Source organism: Chiloscyllium punctatum, chromosome 25, assembly GCF_047496795.1.
Source record: "Chiloscyllium punctatum isolate Juve2018m chromosome 25, sChiPun1.3, whole genome shotgun sequence".
In the NCBI taxonomy this organism is placed as follows: Eukaryota; Metazoa; Chordata; class Chondrichthyes; order Orectolobiformes; family Hemiscylliidae; genus Chiloscyllium; species Chiloscyllium punctatum.
The window spans coordinates 69,003,508-69,021,250 of NC_092763.1; the positions used below are offsets into that span (position 1 = coordinate 69,003,508).

Genomic DNA, 17,743 nt, shown 5'->3' on the forward strand with positions numbered 1-17,743 from the left:
CCCCGTTAGGGTGAAGGGCAAGGCTGGTATGTGTAGGGAATGTTGGGTGACGAGAGAAATTGAGGCACTAGTCAGGAAAAATGAGGCATATGGAAGATGTTCACAGCTGGGATCAAGTGAATCCCTCAAGGAGTATAATTTCGGACGATACTTCAGGGAAATCAGTAAGACAAAAGGGGACATGAGATAACCTTGACAAATAGGGTTAAGGAAAATCCAAAGGGAGAAAATATTGCCCCTTAAAGATCAGCAAGGCTGCCCCTGTGTGGAACCACAGGAGGTGGGTGAGATACTAAATGAGTATTGGGTTGTTTTTTGGGCTGGATGCTTGTGATCAGCAATGCACCACAAGGATTGGTCCTGAGTCCACTGCGTTTTGTCATTTATATGAATAATTAGGATGTGAATATCAGAAACATGGTTCATACGTTTGTAGATAACACCAAAGTTGTGCTGTGGTGGATAGTAAAGAAGTTTATTTCAGAGCACAATAGAACCTTGGTCAGATGGGCGAAGGAGTGACATGGTGAGTTTAACTTAGATAAATGTGAGGTGTTGCATTTTGGTAAGGAAACTCAATGCAGAACTTATACACTTGATGGTAGGGATTCTGGGGAGTGTTGACAAGTAAAGAGATCTTGGGGTACAGATTCGTAGTTCCTTGAAAGTGAGCCTCAGCTACACAGGGTACTGAAGAAAGCATCTGGTACAGTCTTCATTGGTCAATGCACTGAACATAAGAGTTGGGATGTCATGTTGCAGCTATATAGGACTTTGGTTAGGACACTCTTGGAATACTGCGTTCAGTCTGGTCTGGCTGCAATAGGAAGGATGTTGTTAAACTTGAAACGACACAAAATATTAACAAGGATTTAGCCAGGGTCTGAGGCATTGAGATTGAGGGAAAAGCTGAATAGACTGTGGCAATTTTCCCTGAAACATTAGAGGCTGAGGTGTGACCTTTTACAGTTTTATAAATCATGAGGGGCATGGATAGGGTGAATAGCCAAGACCTTTTTCCGAGAGTAGGGGATTCCAAAACTAGAGGATCTAGGTTTAAGGTGAGAGGGGAAAGATTTAAAAAGGACCCAGGGAAAACTTTTTCAAGCAGACGGTGATGCGTGAGTGAAATGAGTTGTCAAGGGACATGGTGGAGGCAGATATATTTCCAACATTTAAAAGGCATCTGGATGGTTTCAAGAGTAGGAAGGGTTCAGAGGGATGTGGGTCAAATGCTGGCAAATGGCTCTCTGTCAGATTAGGACATCTGATTAGCACAGACAAATTAGGTGGAAGGGGCTGTTTCTGTGCTGTACAACTCTGTGATCCTAAGAGGTTTTTAAGAATTGTCTCAGCAGTGAGCAACATTTGTTGTGAAGATAGATTTAAGAAGTTGTGACTGTTTTCCTTGGAGGAGAGACCATTAAAAGGAGATTTGACTATAATAGTTAAGAGATCTGAATTGTAGGAATAGAGAGCAAATGTTCCTAACTGGTGGACCGATCAAGTGTGGGACAGCACGGATTTAAACTAATTTGTAAAAGAAGCAAAAGTGATTCGAGGAGTAGCTTTTTCACACAAATGTTTAGGGTTTGAAATGTACTGCCAAGGGCTTTGGTTAGAGGCAGGTTCAATCATGATAATCAAAAAGACATTAGGTTGTTATTTAAAAAGGAACAATGTGCAAAGTTATGGGGAGAAGGCAAAAGAATGGCACTAAGTGAGATCCTCATTTGGAGGGTCGACTGAATCAAATTTGCCTTCTCCACTGTAAAGATTCTGTGAGCTTGATAAAAGAAAGAGGTTTTAAGAAACATCTTGAGAACAGAATAAGTAGTGAACTGAGATTCAGCAAAGGCGTACCAACGATTTAGGGGCATTGGAAACAAACAGCGAATGGTGGAATGATTAAAATTGTGCAACAAGCCAGACTAAAAGAGCAAGGAGATCTTGAAAGCATGGGAGATTAAAGAAGGTAATAGAGAAGCAAAGGGGTGATGTCATGGAATTTGAATACAAGAACAAGGATTTTGAAATTAACATATTTTTGGAGTAGGGGTTAAATTAATCAAGTCCAGGTATGATTAGTGATTGAGTTTTGAAAGATACAGCAAGGACTGTGTTGGATGTGTTTGAGTTTATGTCAGCCTGGAGAGCATTTGAATCGTGAAGTCTAGAACCAACCGACACGAATGAGGGTTCTTGTAGTAGATGTGTTGAAGTAAAATTAAAATAGAGTAATGTTGTAGAGCTGAAAGTCTTAGTGCAGATTTGTGTTACGAAAATCCTCCAATATTATGCTCAGATTAACACATTAGTCAGGACACCCAAATATGCAGTAGGGACCAAAGGTAGTCCTGACAGCTAGTGGGAGGAAATTCTGCTCATTCAGTACTGCATATTGGATAATCAGTGTGACAAGTAGAGTCTGTGTAGCTGTCCAAGGGAGCGATGGTGGTCACATGAAGCTGAATACCATTAGCATACATTTGTAACCTGATGTGTTTTCAATTATATCTTTGAGCAGTAACTCTGTGATAAAGGCTAATAATGAATTATTTTACTTTTGAGATCTGAGTTTCTAAAGAGAATGACCAATGTATAGTATCAAGTTTGATTTGAATTTCTATATTGTATGTTTTATATTAAGAATAGGAAGGAAATGGATTTAAGTTTCAAATTAGATGTGTTCTGTAAACAATACTGGTGTGTCTGGCAATTTATTTACATGCATTTAAATGAGATCGTTAAAGCTCTTGTAGTGAATAGTTCAGTGCATGAGAAAAAAAGGGGAGAGAAAAAAACTGCAATTACCTGTGACAAGAGTCCAGTAACACGGAAAACCAGAATCATTCAGAAGATGTTAGTCAGAATACAGTTTCATTTAGAGTAAAGGTCTGTAACAGGCAAGGTATTATTAGTTTAAATATCTCCAAAAATGATCAGAACTGGGAAAAAACTCCTTAGTTGCTTAGGAGAAAATGTCAGTAATTTCAGAACATATGAACTTAGGAAACCATGTTAAAGAATGAGTAAACAAACTGCTAACTCAGTTCACTGGTCTCAGGAATACATTAACTAAAGAAAATAGCATTGAGTGAATGCAGAAATGTTCTAAAACCAAACTGATTACAGTCATGCCAACTGAACAGGGAACTTGAGAGTGGAGACCGAGTCATCCTTCACTGAGGTTGGGAGTCGGTAAGGTAAGAAGGTTGACTCTTTCTTAGAATTAGAATATTCTTTATAGTCACGTGCACTCAAGTACAGAAGTACAATGAAAAGTTTTAGTGTTGTCTCTTATGGCACCATCTTAGGTACAAATCTTAGATACAAAAAGAGGAATAAAAAGACAAGTACTTGCATTACTTTACAATGATTCATAGTATAAGTTAGAAATATGATAAAGTTGAAAGGATAGACATCACAGTCAGATAAACAAATTACAAATAAAAATTACATTGCAATAACTGAGCAATAGAGCTTCCACACATGGTCTGACAGCGTGCATCAGATCCTCATCCATCAACCATCACCAGTCCACTCCGTACTGGCTCTCAGCTGCTCCAAGGTAAGTTTTCTCTGGGACTTGCAGCCCTGTACCGAGCTCCACTCCAAGACTCACTGCGCATGCCAGCCTCTGCTCTGGCACTACTTCCCCATGCCAGCCTCTGCTCCAGGACTTGATTTCCTGTGCCGGCCTTGTCTCTGGGACTGCTACTTTCTGGTGTTTGTGATAAGACTGTTTCAAATAATTTTAAATAGTTAAAAGATCATGCCAAAAACCCCACAAATTGTGTTATGCTCTTTTGTTGTAAGTATCTTGACAGCCTCTTGTTTAGTAAGTGATCTCCATAGTAAACAATAAGAAAAGAATAAAACTAATAGTATATTGAGCCAAAACTGTTGAGCCAAGACTTACTCTGGGATGTGATTTGTCATTAACTGGTATTATAACAAAATGTAAATGAGAAATTGAAGGGCGCAAAGATAATAATATAAGAGCCATTTCAGATGCTTCTCGACCAAAATTTGCTAAGAGTGCGGAGTTTGAACTGAAATCATTTTTGTGACTTGAAAAAAACTATAGTTTGGTGTGTTAAGGGAAATTGATTTTTCTGTGATCATAAATTCAAAATGTTGAAAAGAAGCCTGGAACATAACTCATAGCACTAAAGTTTTATCATCTGACTTGTCAAGTATTGCTAAGAGCATTGCCACTAACTTCTCATTAAATTACTGCATTGCATTTTAATATTGTTTGCAGGATCAAGTAACAGTTTATTGAATGGGGCAATCTTAATGCAGAGCCCAAAGAGGTGAAAACAGAGGTGTTCTTTTACCATGTAATTCCAAGGTCCTGCAAGCAGAAAAATAATCTGCTCAAATAGTGGCACTAGGACAAGGACGGAAAAGGTTGTTATGAAGTTGTAAAGAAAGAAGTAAGGTTTCCCAAGTGTCCTGCAGTTTTTAATGAATTTTTGTGGATGTTGGGCAATAGCAAATGGATATCAGCGCGTTTAGAGAAAATGATTATGGAGATCACCATGTGATATTTAACTGGGTAGCTTGTTAAGCCTATTCGTTCCTTTTGGCTCACAGGGAGTGCTGTAAAACCACGGACTTTGCTTTTTATGCTTTCTTCCATCTGCTGAGCTTCCAAAAACCAAGTAGACCAAATCTTGGTTTAATCTAAAAGACAGCACCTTCTAACAGATCCCTTATATTTCTAACAAAAATGCAAAAATATCAAACGAAAATTTTTAATTTTGTCCTAAGTTAAGATCTACACTTCAGTGAGTGACAGAAACAGACTTTATTGAATACAAATCAATAACACCATGAGCAGAAGGAAGCTATTCAGACCATCGATTCTATTCCATCATTTGATTAGATCATGGCTGATCAGATATCATCAACTCACTTGCCAATCTTTTCCTTATAATCCTTGATTCCCTTACTGATTAATACTCTGTGTATGTCTCAGCCTTAAATATCTTTAATGATCAAGCCTCCTCAGCCCTCTGTAGTAAAGAATTCTGCAGACTCACTACCCTCAGAGAAGAAATCTCTCCTCATCTGTCTTAAATGGATGATCCCTTACTCTGAAATTATGCTGTACAGTCAGAAACTCTCCCAATTCTTCAATTGTGTGTCAAGTCCTCTAAGAATCGTCTATGTTTCAATAAAGTCACATATCATTCTTCTGGACTCCAATAGGTACTGTACCTCTTCTCTTAAGTCAATCCCTACACACCCATGGGATCAACCTCACAAACCTTCTCTGGACTGCCTCCCATTCTAATATATCTTTCCTTAGATAAAGAGACCAAAACTATTTACAGGTTTCTAGCTGTGGTCTGACAAGTGTCTTATATAGTTTTATCTAGACCATCATACCTGTGTACTCCATTACCTTTGAAATAAGTAACTATATCAGAGGATGGTAAGAGAAGACATTTTGTTTGGAATCCTACTGCTCCAGGTTCCCATTACATGTGATGAGACATGACTAGGAAATAGCATGTTTTGCACATACTCAGTAGCTATATCCAGATTAAAATAATAACTCCTTTTCATCTGTGCTCTGAAATCATGGAAACAGACCCTTCAGTCCAACCCATCTGCACTGACCAGACATTCCAGTTCAACCTAGTCCCATTTGCCAGCATTTGACCATATCCCACTCAACCTTTCTTTGCACATATCAGTCCAGATGCCTTTTAAATTTTGTAATTATACCTGCATTCACCACTTCCTCTGGCAGCTTATTCCATACACGCACCACCCTCTGCATGAAAAAGCTACTTCTCAGGTCCTTGTTAAATCTTTGCCCTGTCAACTTATACATATATCCTCTAGTTTTGGACTGTTCCACCCTAAGAAAAAAAAACCCTTGGCTATTCAGCCTATTCATGCCTTTCACAATTTTTATAGCTCTCTGAAAGATCACCCCTCAGTCTCTGATGCTCCACAGAAAAAAGCCGAGCTTATTTAATCCCTGCTGATAGCTCAAACTCTTCAGTCCTGGCAACATCCTTGTAAATCCTTTCTGCACTTTCTCAAGTTTAACAACATCCCTTCTGTAGAAGGGCAACCAGAATTGTATGCAGAATTCCAAAAGTGACCTCACCAATGTCCTGTACAGTTGCAGCATGATGTCCCAACTCCTATAGTGAATGTCATGGTCAATGAAGGCAAGCATGCGAAACATCATTTTCATCACCCTGTCTACCGCGTCTCCACTTTCAAGGAACAATGCATCTGCACCTTTAGGTATCTTCATTCAGCAATTCTTACAAGGGTCCTGCAATTAACTATAAAAGTCCTGCCATAATTTGTCTGACTAAAATTCAACACCTCACATTTATCTAAATTAAACTCCATCTGCCACTCCTCAACCCATTGGCCCATCTTATCAAGGTCACATTGTACTCAGATAATTTTATTCACTGTGCGCTACACCATCTATTTTGGTGTCATCTGCAAACTTACTAACCATACCTCTTATATTTACATTCAAATAATTTTATATAAATTACAAAAAGCAGTGGACCCAGCACTGAACCTTGGGGCACACCACTGGTCACAGGCCTCCAGTTTAAAAAACAACCTTCCACTATCACCCTATGTCTCCTAACTTCAAGCCAAATTAGTATCCAATTGACTAACTCACCCGGTTCCCATGTGGTCTAACCTTACTAACCAGTCTACCATGTAGAACCTTGTTAAATATTTTGTTGAAGTCCATGTAGACAATGTTATTCAGCTGTTTTTCTTCAGCATCTCATTGTTCCTGGGTGCTGCATTGTGTTGTGACTCATTTAAATAATGTCCTGATGCAGCTCCATTTGTGGGTGTTCGGATAATTGCGCCTGTAGTTGAGGATCTGTGTGTGTCGCTTTCCTGTAGACGTTGGTCTGCAGTTCTCCATTGGCTTTTCATTCGACTGTGATATCTAGGAAGGGGAATCTGTTGTTGTTCTCTTCCTCTTTGATGAACTTTATACCAGTAATGATATTATTTATGTGTTTGTGGGTTTCTTCTAATTTGTTCCATTTCATGATGACAAAAGTGTGTCATCCACATAGCAGACACAAAGCTTGGGTTGGATCATGGGGAGGACTGCTCGTTCCAATTGTTGCACAACTGCATCTGCCAAGAAGCCTGATACTAGTGATCCAATGGGCGTCCTGTTGATTTGTTTGCAGGTCATGCTGTTGAAGGTGAAGTGGGTTGTAGGGCACAGGTCTACTAGTTTGAGGGTGCTGTCCTTGCTGATGGAGTTAGTGCTGTTTGGTGTTTGCCCTTGGCTCATCTAGCAGTGAGGCCAGTGTTTACTTGGCCAGGGTTATGTTTATTTTTATGAATAGGGTCGTCACATTGAAGGAAACCATGATCTCATTGTCCTCTCCCTTGGTGTCTTTGATGATGTTCAGGAATTCCTGGGTGGATTGGATGGAATGGCGTGAGTCTTTGACTAGGTATTTCAGTTTGCATTGAAGTTCCTTTGCTAGTCTGTATGTCGGTGTGCCGGAAATGAGACTATGGGTCTGAAGGGGTTCCTGGTTTGTGTACTTCTGGTAATCCGTACAAATGGGGTGTGTTGGATCCTACAGGTTTCATTCTTTGGAGGTCTGTCTTGTTAATTTTACCTGACCTGCGCAGTTTCTTCAGTGATGCTGTAATACGGTTTTCTAGCTGGAGGGTCCAGTCCATCGCCACCTCCTGGTAGGTGTCAATATCTGTGAGTAGTGTGTTTACTTTATCAATATATTGTGTTCTGTTCAGGATGACAGTCATGTGCCCTCTGTCAGTCTGTAGGATTACAAAGTTTCTGTCTTTTATAAATCCTTCCAAGGCTTAATGAAGTGTTTAAGACATGTGAGGCATGGATAGGGTGAATGCACTCAGTCTTGTTCCTAGGGTTGGGAAATCGAGGATTAGAGGGCATCAGTTTAGGGTTAGAGGGGAAAGAATAAAAGCTAACCTGAAGGGCGACTTTTTTTACGCAGAGGGTGGTGTGCATATGGAATGAGCTGCCAATGGAAGTTGTTGAAGCAGCTACATTAACACCATTTAAAAGACATTTGGACAATTACATGGAAAGGAAAGGTTTAGAAGGATATGAGCCGAGTGCAGGAAAATTGGTTTAACATAGATGGACATTTTGATCGGCATGGACCAGTTTGGACTGGTGCTGTAGGACTCTATAGCTCAAATGATCACAGTCTCCTGAAATGGAAAACAGGAAAGTGAAATTCTCACCTTCCTTTCTACCTATCTTGCTGTCTGATTTAACCATGAATGGGGTTTACTTTCTGTGCATAATGTTATCACTTAACACTTGCTATGATATGGTCTGCTGATACAAGGACATCTCAGAAACTCCATGAGATGGTAGAACTGTCCATCTTAGACAACATAATAAAATGCCAAAGTAGGATCAATAGAAAACTCCTGATGGTACTCTGATTTGTAGAGCTACTTGAAAGGACATCTTCCTTCTACAGTGAGCTTCTTTCATTAACAAAGGACTAAAGATTTTTGCTAATTTCTTTGGTGTTTATTATTGAGAGGCATGTTCCTTGCTTATTAAATGTAGCTGTTTTCTTCAGCTAGGTGGCCATTGTGATCTTGAGTTATGAACATTTCTGGAAGAAAGAGGTCAGTTTTCTCTTGCAGTATTACTCTGGTATCACTTGGATAAGAAGACTAGTTGTCTGAGTCCAAGCTTTTTTGCAAAGCTTTTACAAACTTCTTGTTTTTAGAAGATCGTTACCTTTTACAGTTGAATTACAGACTTTCAGTTCAGTAGTATTACTGAGATAGATAGTTTGTGGTCGTTCTTTTTGGGCTGTCCAAGCGTATTCTTACCTTCAGTGTGAAAAGGATTTCTGTGTTTGCTTGTGCTCAATAATCTATTTGTTTAAGCTTTGGCTGAGAAGACTCAAGTGCTTCCATGACCTTTTGATGGGTTTCTCAGACAGCCTCCAGCTCCATCTGTGCTGATCAATATGTTCTGGATGTTGATTAACTTTGGACTTAAGGACCTTTTTTTCTTTGACTGACTTCTTATTAGCTATCTAAAGTTTTGATGTTCCTTAGTGAACCTTTTCTGAGGATTCATGTTTTTCTGTAAATGTATCTAGGTGTTTTCTGTGCATGATTGCAAACAGGTGTTGCCTGTAATCAACTGCTGCCTTTATGGTTTTAGTACCATTCACCTTGACTGAAGCTTGAGAAGTTTCAAATTTATTTTGAGACATGTTCCTTGCATGATTGAAGAACTCCTTCTAAGATCATTTTTGTTGATATCCCAGGTTCTGTGGCCATTTTATTGGTTGTAGGGCATTCTGAAGTTTCATTTGCTACCACTATTGCTTGAACTGGCACAAGGTTACATTCTCCCTTCCTAGCAACAGTGGGGCTATCTTCTCAGGGAGGAGCATGTTCCTTTAAATTTAACTGCTGTTGCTGCATCTTCGGGAGGGTCCTGTGCTATAATTAAACAACTTAACAGCTTCTTTACTTTGTTCAATAAAGAACTGATTCTCCTTGTAAGAGACAACTCTTCCAGAAACAGTGTCTACCAAAGCAAAGATACAGAAAAGTCAGAAGTTTCAGATTCAAGTAACTGACGTGTGTTAGTTTCCTCCTCTGTAACCATAATCTGAAAGATCAAGCCAATGTCCAGATTGCCCTCTGGTGGCTGGATCATAGAGTCATCGTTTGGAACTTTCTTTTCCTACTGCGTCCAGGTTCTGTTTTGAGAAAAATGGGAGGTTTAGCTTACTCTCTTGTGATGCCAGAAGTAAAGTGCCTACTAATCAAAGGATTTATAAAGCTACATACGCAGTTCTGATTAATAACGTCTAGATTAAGAATTATGTGTAAAGTTTCCATAATCATTTTGCAAACTAATCATTGTGGCATGCATCTGCCCTCTTACATTAATTATTATATATCACGAGTCCAAAATGAATGATAGTCTGAGAATTCCTAGCATCAAGCATGGCCTGGCATCTGAAAGTATCAATAGGTTGCTCCGGTATCAATTTTAAAAATTATATAATTAAAAATTTATAATTAGTTTCTCTGCTATTCACTTCAATTTCTGCATGCTGAAATGTTTCCTGCAGGTCTGTACTGTCATGGATGTTGAATTCTTGCTGTGGACCTGTCATAACTCCCAGGAGGCATTCATCATGTCCCTTATAGTTAGGACTCCCAAAGACTGCCATGGTTTGTGATTAATTTAATGTTCTCCTTCTGCACCATTGCCTCAGTCTGGCTCTGCAGTCGAGAAAATTGGCTTCCCATTTATGGAGCTTTTCGTGATTTCTAATATACCATGTTTGTGGGATTGCAAGACTAATGTATGAGAAGAGATTGACTTGTTTAGGATAATATTCACTGGAGTTTAGAAGAATGAGGGTGATCGCAAGAAATCTATAAAATTTGAACAGAACTATGCAGGTTATTAGATGCAGGAGGGATGTTCCTGATCACAGGAACCCAGAACTAGGGGTTATAGTTTACGGATAAGGGGGTAAGCCTTTTAGGACTGAGATAAGATTAGATTCCTACAGTGTGGAAGCAGGCCGTTCGGCCAAACAGGCGAAATCTCTTCCCCCAGAGAGTGGTGAGCCTTGGACTTTACTACCATGGAAAGTGGTTGAGGTCAAAATAGTATGTATTTTCAGGAAGGAGATGGATATCCCTTGTGACAAAAGGGATCCAGGGAGGTCTGGGAAGGCAGGATTAGGACGTTGAGCATGATGATCAGCCATGATCATATTGAATAGCACAGCAAGCTCCAGGTATTGAATGGCCCACTCTTGCTCCAGTCTTCCGTGTTCCTTTTCATGCTTGTTGCTCATGTATTTTCTGAGTGCTTGTTTTTCTACAACACTATAGTTAGAATCCTTACAGTGTGGAAACAGGCCCTTTGGCCCACCCAATCCAAAGCGACCCTCCAAAGACTATCCCACCCAGACCCATTCCCTTACACCTAATACTCCACATTCCCCCTGACTAATGCACCTAACACACACATCCCTGAACACTATGGGCAGCTTAGCATGGCCAATTACCCTAACCTGCACATTTTTTGGATTGTGGGAGGAAACCAGAGCATCCAGAGTAAACCCACATAGACGTGGGGAGAATATGCAAACCTCACACAGACAGTCAGCTGAGCTGGAATCAAATTGGGTCCCTGGCGTGGTGAGGCAGCAGTGCTAACCACTGAGCCACTGTGCTACCCCAAGTATTTTTGTTTCTGTCAGGCATAGTTTGATGAATGGATTTCTTCCTGTTGAGAACCACATACTGTGCTATGGGTCGTCTGTCGCACATTTGAGCTTTGGCCAGGGCTTTCCTGTTCCTCATTTCATTGTTTGTATAAGCTAGAAAGTCCACAGTTTTGCCAAAGTCCGTGAGTCAGCCTCTACCACTGCTGAGTTTTGCTACATTTTGAATATTTAGTTCGTCTGGTTTTGCATCCCAGGACTGACCTCATATTTTGCCATCACTAGGCTTCAGTTCGGGTTCTTACCACCTGACTTTGGTTTCATGGGTCTGGTCACTGCAGCCAACTTGTAGCAAGGTGAGATCTATAGTCCTACGAATGCACAGCAACAACTTTTTAACCATAACCAAATAGTTTGTCCTTATTTAATGTTGCCTTGCTAAATATAATTTTGTTTTAATGTTGTTTATTCTTTGTGGCCTATTTTTTTGTTTTGCATAACTGCTTTGTGTGCATTGTGTTACAAAGTTGATGTGTGTAAAATTGTAAAATGGGGGAAAAGATTGCAAGGTCCCTTTAAAAGATGTTTTCTTTTGGTGCTTAGAGTTAAAATGGATGTCTGAACAGCAGCTTAAAGTACAGGTGCACAGAGAGCACCCGAATTGAAGCATTTTGTATCGAATGGTCAAGCAACGTTTTTACCAAGACAAATTTAGCTAATCAATTTAAGTTAAGCATTTAGCTACCAAGACCCTATTAAATTTAAATCTGATGGTTTTGACAACCTAGCACCAATCCGATTGTCAGAAATTAATAGCTCATCAAGGGTATAAAAGAAGAGGGCATTTGAAAATTGGCAGAGAGCCAACTGCCATCTACCAAGATATAACGACTTCCAGCTCTCAGAGAAAGCTTAATATATTTAGTAAAGAATACAGTGGCATTCTTAGCTAATATTTCAGACAGCAGAATTCATAGAACAGTCCTGACGGAAGAACTGACACAAGAATTTGACGGAGAGGGAAGTTCCTGATGCAGCAATTTGAAGGAGGAGGCATTCCTGAAAGGAGGTCAGCGGAGAGGGCACGGAGCATTCCAATATATGTATCCTAGCTATAATTTTTAGCGACTAAACATTTTGAGAGACAAAGTGTTTTATTATATAAGTGGGACTTGTATTTATTGAAACAGCATACCATAAGGATTTTGTTTTATTAGGGAATAGTTGGTAGTTAGAGGGAAATTGTTTGGTTTATTAGTGGTTCTGTTTTGGAGTGTTGGCTATGGAGTGAGTAAAAGGATTTCATTTCATTCATCCGTTCCTTTATAACAGATTGGGGGAGAGGTAGGTTATATCACTTTTCACACTTTCTTAAACAGATTAAAAGGTGAGGCGAGTCTGTCTGGGTATTTCGGTTTTGGTTATCAGAGGGGGTGTCAACCTCCACCTTATAAGAATTGTCACCAACTATTACCATTGCAAATCAGTATCCAGTTCTATACTGCCTGTGTCCCAGACACATTGACACTTTTTTTCTCTGGCCCTGAGCAAGGAGTCTTGGCTCTCTCTTGGCCTTGCCTGCTAGCTTTGTCTGTCAGCTTGTTTTGCACCAGCCTCATCCCACCTCGTCTTATTTCCTAGCCACATTTCTTCCTAGCATCATCTGTCCCCAGTCTTTACCACTGGCTTGCTTCACCCAGACCACAGCTCGCCCCAGTGTTACCTTGTGGCTTCACTCTCTCCCCAGGGTCTTATTGTCCTCTCGACCTTACTCTCCCTTGTGCCATGTATCCCAGGGCCTCATTCTCCTAATGTTGCTTTGTCTCCCGCATCATGTTCTTACCTTTAGCTTCTATGCTTGCACCTCCTTTTTCTGCTGACTCCACTCTTGGGTCCTCACTTCCATCCTGAATTTGAATAGTGGTCGTGGGCTCCACCTAGTGACAAAAGCCAGTCAGTGCAGATAGTCTTGCTTGCCCAGCTGCAGGCACCAGCTTCTGCCACTAGACGGGGCTTGATCAATCTAACAGACTTTTGAGTACTACATTTTTGCTTTACAATTTTAAATTTATTTCGCTTTGATAGTTATCTCATTTATCAAATCAAAAGTTTGCCGTTTAAAACACAGGTTGTATTGTATTTCAATTTAGAGTGTACAGGTGTAATTATTTTTCTAAACTAAGGAAAACCAGAGAGAACCTAACAACAGTTTCAACATTGATTCCTATGGGAAATAAGGGTTCATTTTAAGTTTTTTCATTTATCTTCACAGTGCTTCAGTACATAAACCTAATTTTAAGTGAAGACAGTTGTATAAAAGGGTGGTAAGAGAGGTCACCTTATTTACAGCTCAACAACTCTAGATATCAGTGAAGACTGCAGATGCTGGAAACCAAAGTTTAGATCAGAGTGATGCTGGAAAAGCACAGCAGGTCAAGCACATCCAAAGAACAGGAAAATCGATGTTTTGGGCAAAAGCCCTTCATCAGGAATCATTCCTGATGAAAGGCTTTTGCTGAAACATTGATTTTCCTGCTCCTCAGGTGCTGCCTGACCTGCTGTGCTTTTCCAGCACCACTCTGATCTAAACTCTAGATATAAGTTCCATGTGATCACATGTCACTATGAGCTAGCATATTTTGCTCCTGCCAAGTAGATATACCCAATATAAAGGCTCAATTCCCTTTACTCCAGAAGTTCCATCTAATGTGATGGCCTTTTTATCAGGTTACAGTAATACGCAATTTTGTCTGGGATGATTGTATTTGGTTCATGAGTGGTGTCTCATGCAACAGAGATATATGGGGTCTGTAGGGAACTAGGATGCATGATACATATTGAAGGTGCCAACAAGTGGCAATGGTGGAAATGACAGAAACAACAAAAGATTCTTGTCATTAGTTGTCCCTAAATCTGAAGACAAGGTCTGTTTTGGGATCATGCATTTCTGTGATGGTCTTTGTATGAATGAAGAATCTGTACTCGACCCACAAATCTTTGGATAAACAGGTTAATCCATGAGGTAGTGGAATCCAAAGTGTGGGATTTCCTTAATTTTCTTGCTATCTCTGCTCTTCCTCTGCCTTTGAGTTTCAATTTAGAGCATAATGCAGCTTGATGGGCAAGATATTATGATTTTAATAAATTGGTAACAAGCACCTCCCTCTCACTGATATTAGTGTGGCCATATTTCAAGAATAGCTTCAGAGTGTCTTAATAGCATTTCTTTGTCATCTCGTGGAAGACGAGAACCTGGTCATCCAGACAGGTCTGGACCTTTGCAGGTGATGTTGCATAAACTTTGCCTGAAAGGTTGTGGAGCTGGCTTAAAAAGAATACGAATATTTATTGAATGGTCTTCCCATTGAATCCTAGGGATGAAGCAAAGGCTTTTCTGTTGGAATTTCTGTAGCACTTTTACAAACAAGCCAGGTCTCACTGCAATAACTGCAACATACATTCAGACTTTGACTTGCAAAAGTCTTTGTTGTCAAACAAACAGTTGCTGCAGTTTAGTCTAATTGACAGTGACGTGATTAGTCTCTGGGAGACTTAAATTATACCAGGCGTTGCATTATCTCCAGGAAAAAGGGAGGACTACAGATGCTGGCGATCAGATTCGAAAAGTGTAGCGCTGGAAAAGCACAGCACATCCTTCCTGATGAAGGGCTTATGTCTGAAACATTGAATGATCTGCTCCTCAGATGCTACCTGACCTGCTGTGCCCTTCCAGCGCCATGCTTTTAGACTCTTGTATTATCTCCAGAATTTCAGCATACTGAATCAGAGATCTTGTCGATAGAACATGGAACCTAAAATGCTTCAATGCTGTGTTCAACTGTTCTGGCATTTTACATTATTCTGTCGACTTATATAACCAGTGACAGCTTTATGTACCCCTTCCTTCACTACAGGTTTCCCAGAATCAAATTTGGAAGGGTACAATATTTAATTATATTATTGACTTTCACTGTTTAGGTGAATACATTTTTGACATCAATTTTTGATGGAACTACCAAGGATGAATGAAAACAACCTAAAGTCTGGCATTCTTTTTATGCTTTTCACACTCATTAAATATTTATAGAGTCATAGAGATGTACAGCATGGAAACAGACCCTTTGGTCCAACCCATCCATGCAGACCAGATATCCCAACCCAATCTAGTCCCATCTGCCAGCACCCGGCCCATATCCCTCCAAACCCTTCCTATTCATATACCCATCCAAATGCCTCTTAAATGTTGCAATTATACCAGCCTCCACCACTTCCTCTGGCAGCTCATCCCATACACGTACCACCTCTGTGTGAAAAAGTTGCCCCTTGGCTCTCTTGTATATCTTTCTCCTCTCACCCTAGACCTATGCCGTCTAGTTCTGGACTCCCCGACCCCAGGGAACAGACTTTGTCTATTTATCCTATCCATGTAAACCACTATAAGGTCTCCCCTAAGCCTCCAATGCTCCAGGGAAAACAGCCCCAGCCTGTTCAGCGTCTCCCTGTAGCTCAGATCCTTGTAAATCTTTTCTGAACCCTTTCAAGTTTCACAACATCTTTCCGATAGGAAGGAGACCAGAATTGCATGCAGTATTCCAACAGTGGCCTAACCAATGTCCTGTACAGCCGCAACATGCCTCCCAACTCCTGTACTCAATACTCTGACCAAGAAGGAAAGCATACCAAATGCCTTCTTCACTATCCTATCTACCTGCGACTCCACTTTCAAGGAGCTATGAACTTGCACTCCAAGGTCTCTTTGTTCAGCAACACTCCCGAGGACCTTACCATTAAGTGTATAAGTCCTGCTAAGATTTTCTTTCACAAAATGCAGCACCTCGCATTTATCTGAATTAAACTCCATCTGCCACTTCTCAGCCCATTGGCCCATCTGGTCCAGATCCTGTGGAAATCTGAGGTAACCCTCTTCGCTGTCCATTACACCCCCAATTTTGGTGTCATCTGCAAACTTACTTACTGTATCTCTTATGCTCGCATCCAGATCATTTATGTAAATAACAAAAAGTAGAGGGCCCAGCACCAATCTTTGTGGCACTCCACTGCTCACAGGCCTCCAGACTGAAAAACAACCCTCCACCACCACCCTCTGTCTCCTACCTTTGAGCCAGTTCTGTATTCAAATGGCTAGTTCTCCCTGTATTCCATGCCATCTAACCTTGCTAATCAGTCTCCCATGGGGAACCTTGTTGAACGCCTTATTGAAGTCCATATAGATCACACCTACTGCTCTGCCCTCATCAATCTTCTTTGTTACTTCTTCAAAAAACTCCATCAAATCTGTAAGACACGATTTCCCACGCACAAAGCGATGTTGACTATCCCGAATCAGTCCTTGCCTTTCTAAATACATGTACATCCTGTCCCTCAGTGTTCCCTCCAACAACTTGCCCGCCACCGAGGTCAGGCTCACCGGTCTATAGTTCCCTGGCTTGTTTTTACCACCTTTCTTAACCAGTGGCACCATGTTTGCCAACCTCCAGTCTTCTGGCACCTCACCTTTGACTATCAGTGATACAAATATCTCAGCAAGAGGCCCAGCAATCACTTCTCTAGCTTCCAACAGAGCTGAGTTTCAGAAATAATTATTAACAGTCACTGTTTGGTTGACAGTTCACCTGGGTTCTGATGAAGGCTCACTGGACTCAAAATGTTAACTTTGTTTTCTTCCCACAGATGCTCCCAGACCCGCAGAGTTTGCTCGCAATTTTTGTTTCTATCACTGAGTTCACAGTTTGGTTGATATCTTAAAGAGTTTATTGACAATTTAGCTGCTATTGATTTGAGGAATAAATTTATGTCTGGTTTTATAAGAAGTTAAGTATTAGGTGTAATAAATTTCAATGAATTTCATGTGTTTTTCTCATTTTCATGTGCAGAATGAGAACTATCTCTGATTGTTAGAAGTTTATTTAACATCTTTTCCACCTAGCTCCTGCAGTCTGCCCTTGATAGATACTGTGTGATTGAACATTGAGTTGACATGGAGATTAAGAGGGGCCATGGTGGGGACCATGACTTGGTACTGAGGTGGTGTGGAGACATCTGAGGTTCCATTAAGACTGAGTGGAAGAGTGATAGTAGAGGCTGGAGGGCCTAAATGTGGACAACTGTGGCAGCCCTACTTACCAGCCCACAACATTACAAGGTTGCCGAGGATCTGCTCTGGGGTTAGAGGACCCGACTCTCTATCCCACCTGCCTTCCAGAAAAGCAAACTTTGGGTATAGACACCCTTTAAATCAAGATGGGAGTCTTCAGAGTTGGGATAATTATTTAGGCCCATATTATTCCTCGAACAGAATTGGGTTCATCAGATCTATATCTATTTTCAGCTCAGCAAATCCAAGTTTCCAACTAGATTTTCATATTACGACTATAAACACATCACAAGGTCAGAGATTGGCAGAATTTTATTTACATTCTTAAGGTTGTTTTTACAAATGGACTATTTAATGTACCTTTCTTGTGAGT

General features: G+C 40.4%; 1 protein-coding gene across 1 annotated transcript in view; it reads left to right on the forward strand.

The window, feature by feature from the left end:
- The window catches only part of ar (androgen receptor), a 224,729-nt gene that overhangs the window by 95,437 nt on the left and 111,549 nt on the right, over window positions 1–17,743 (forward strand). The gene's annotated exons all lie outside the window — the stretch shown is intronic.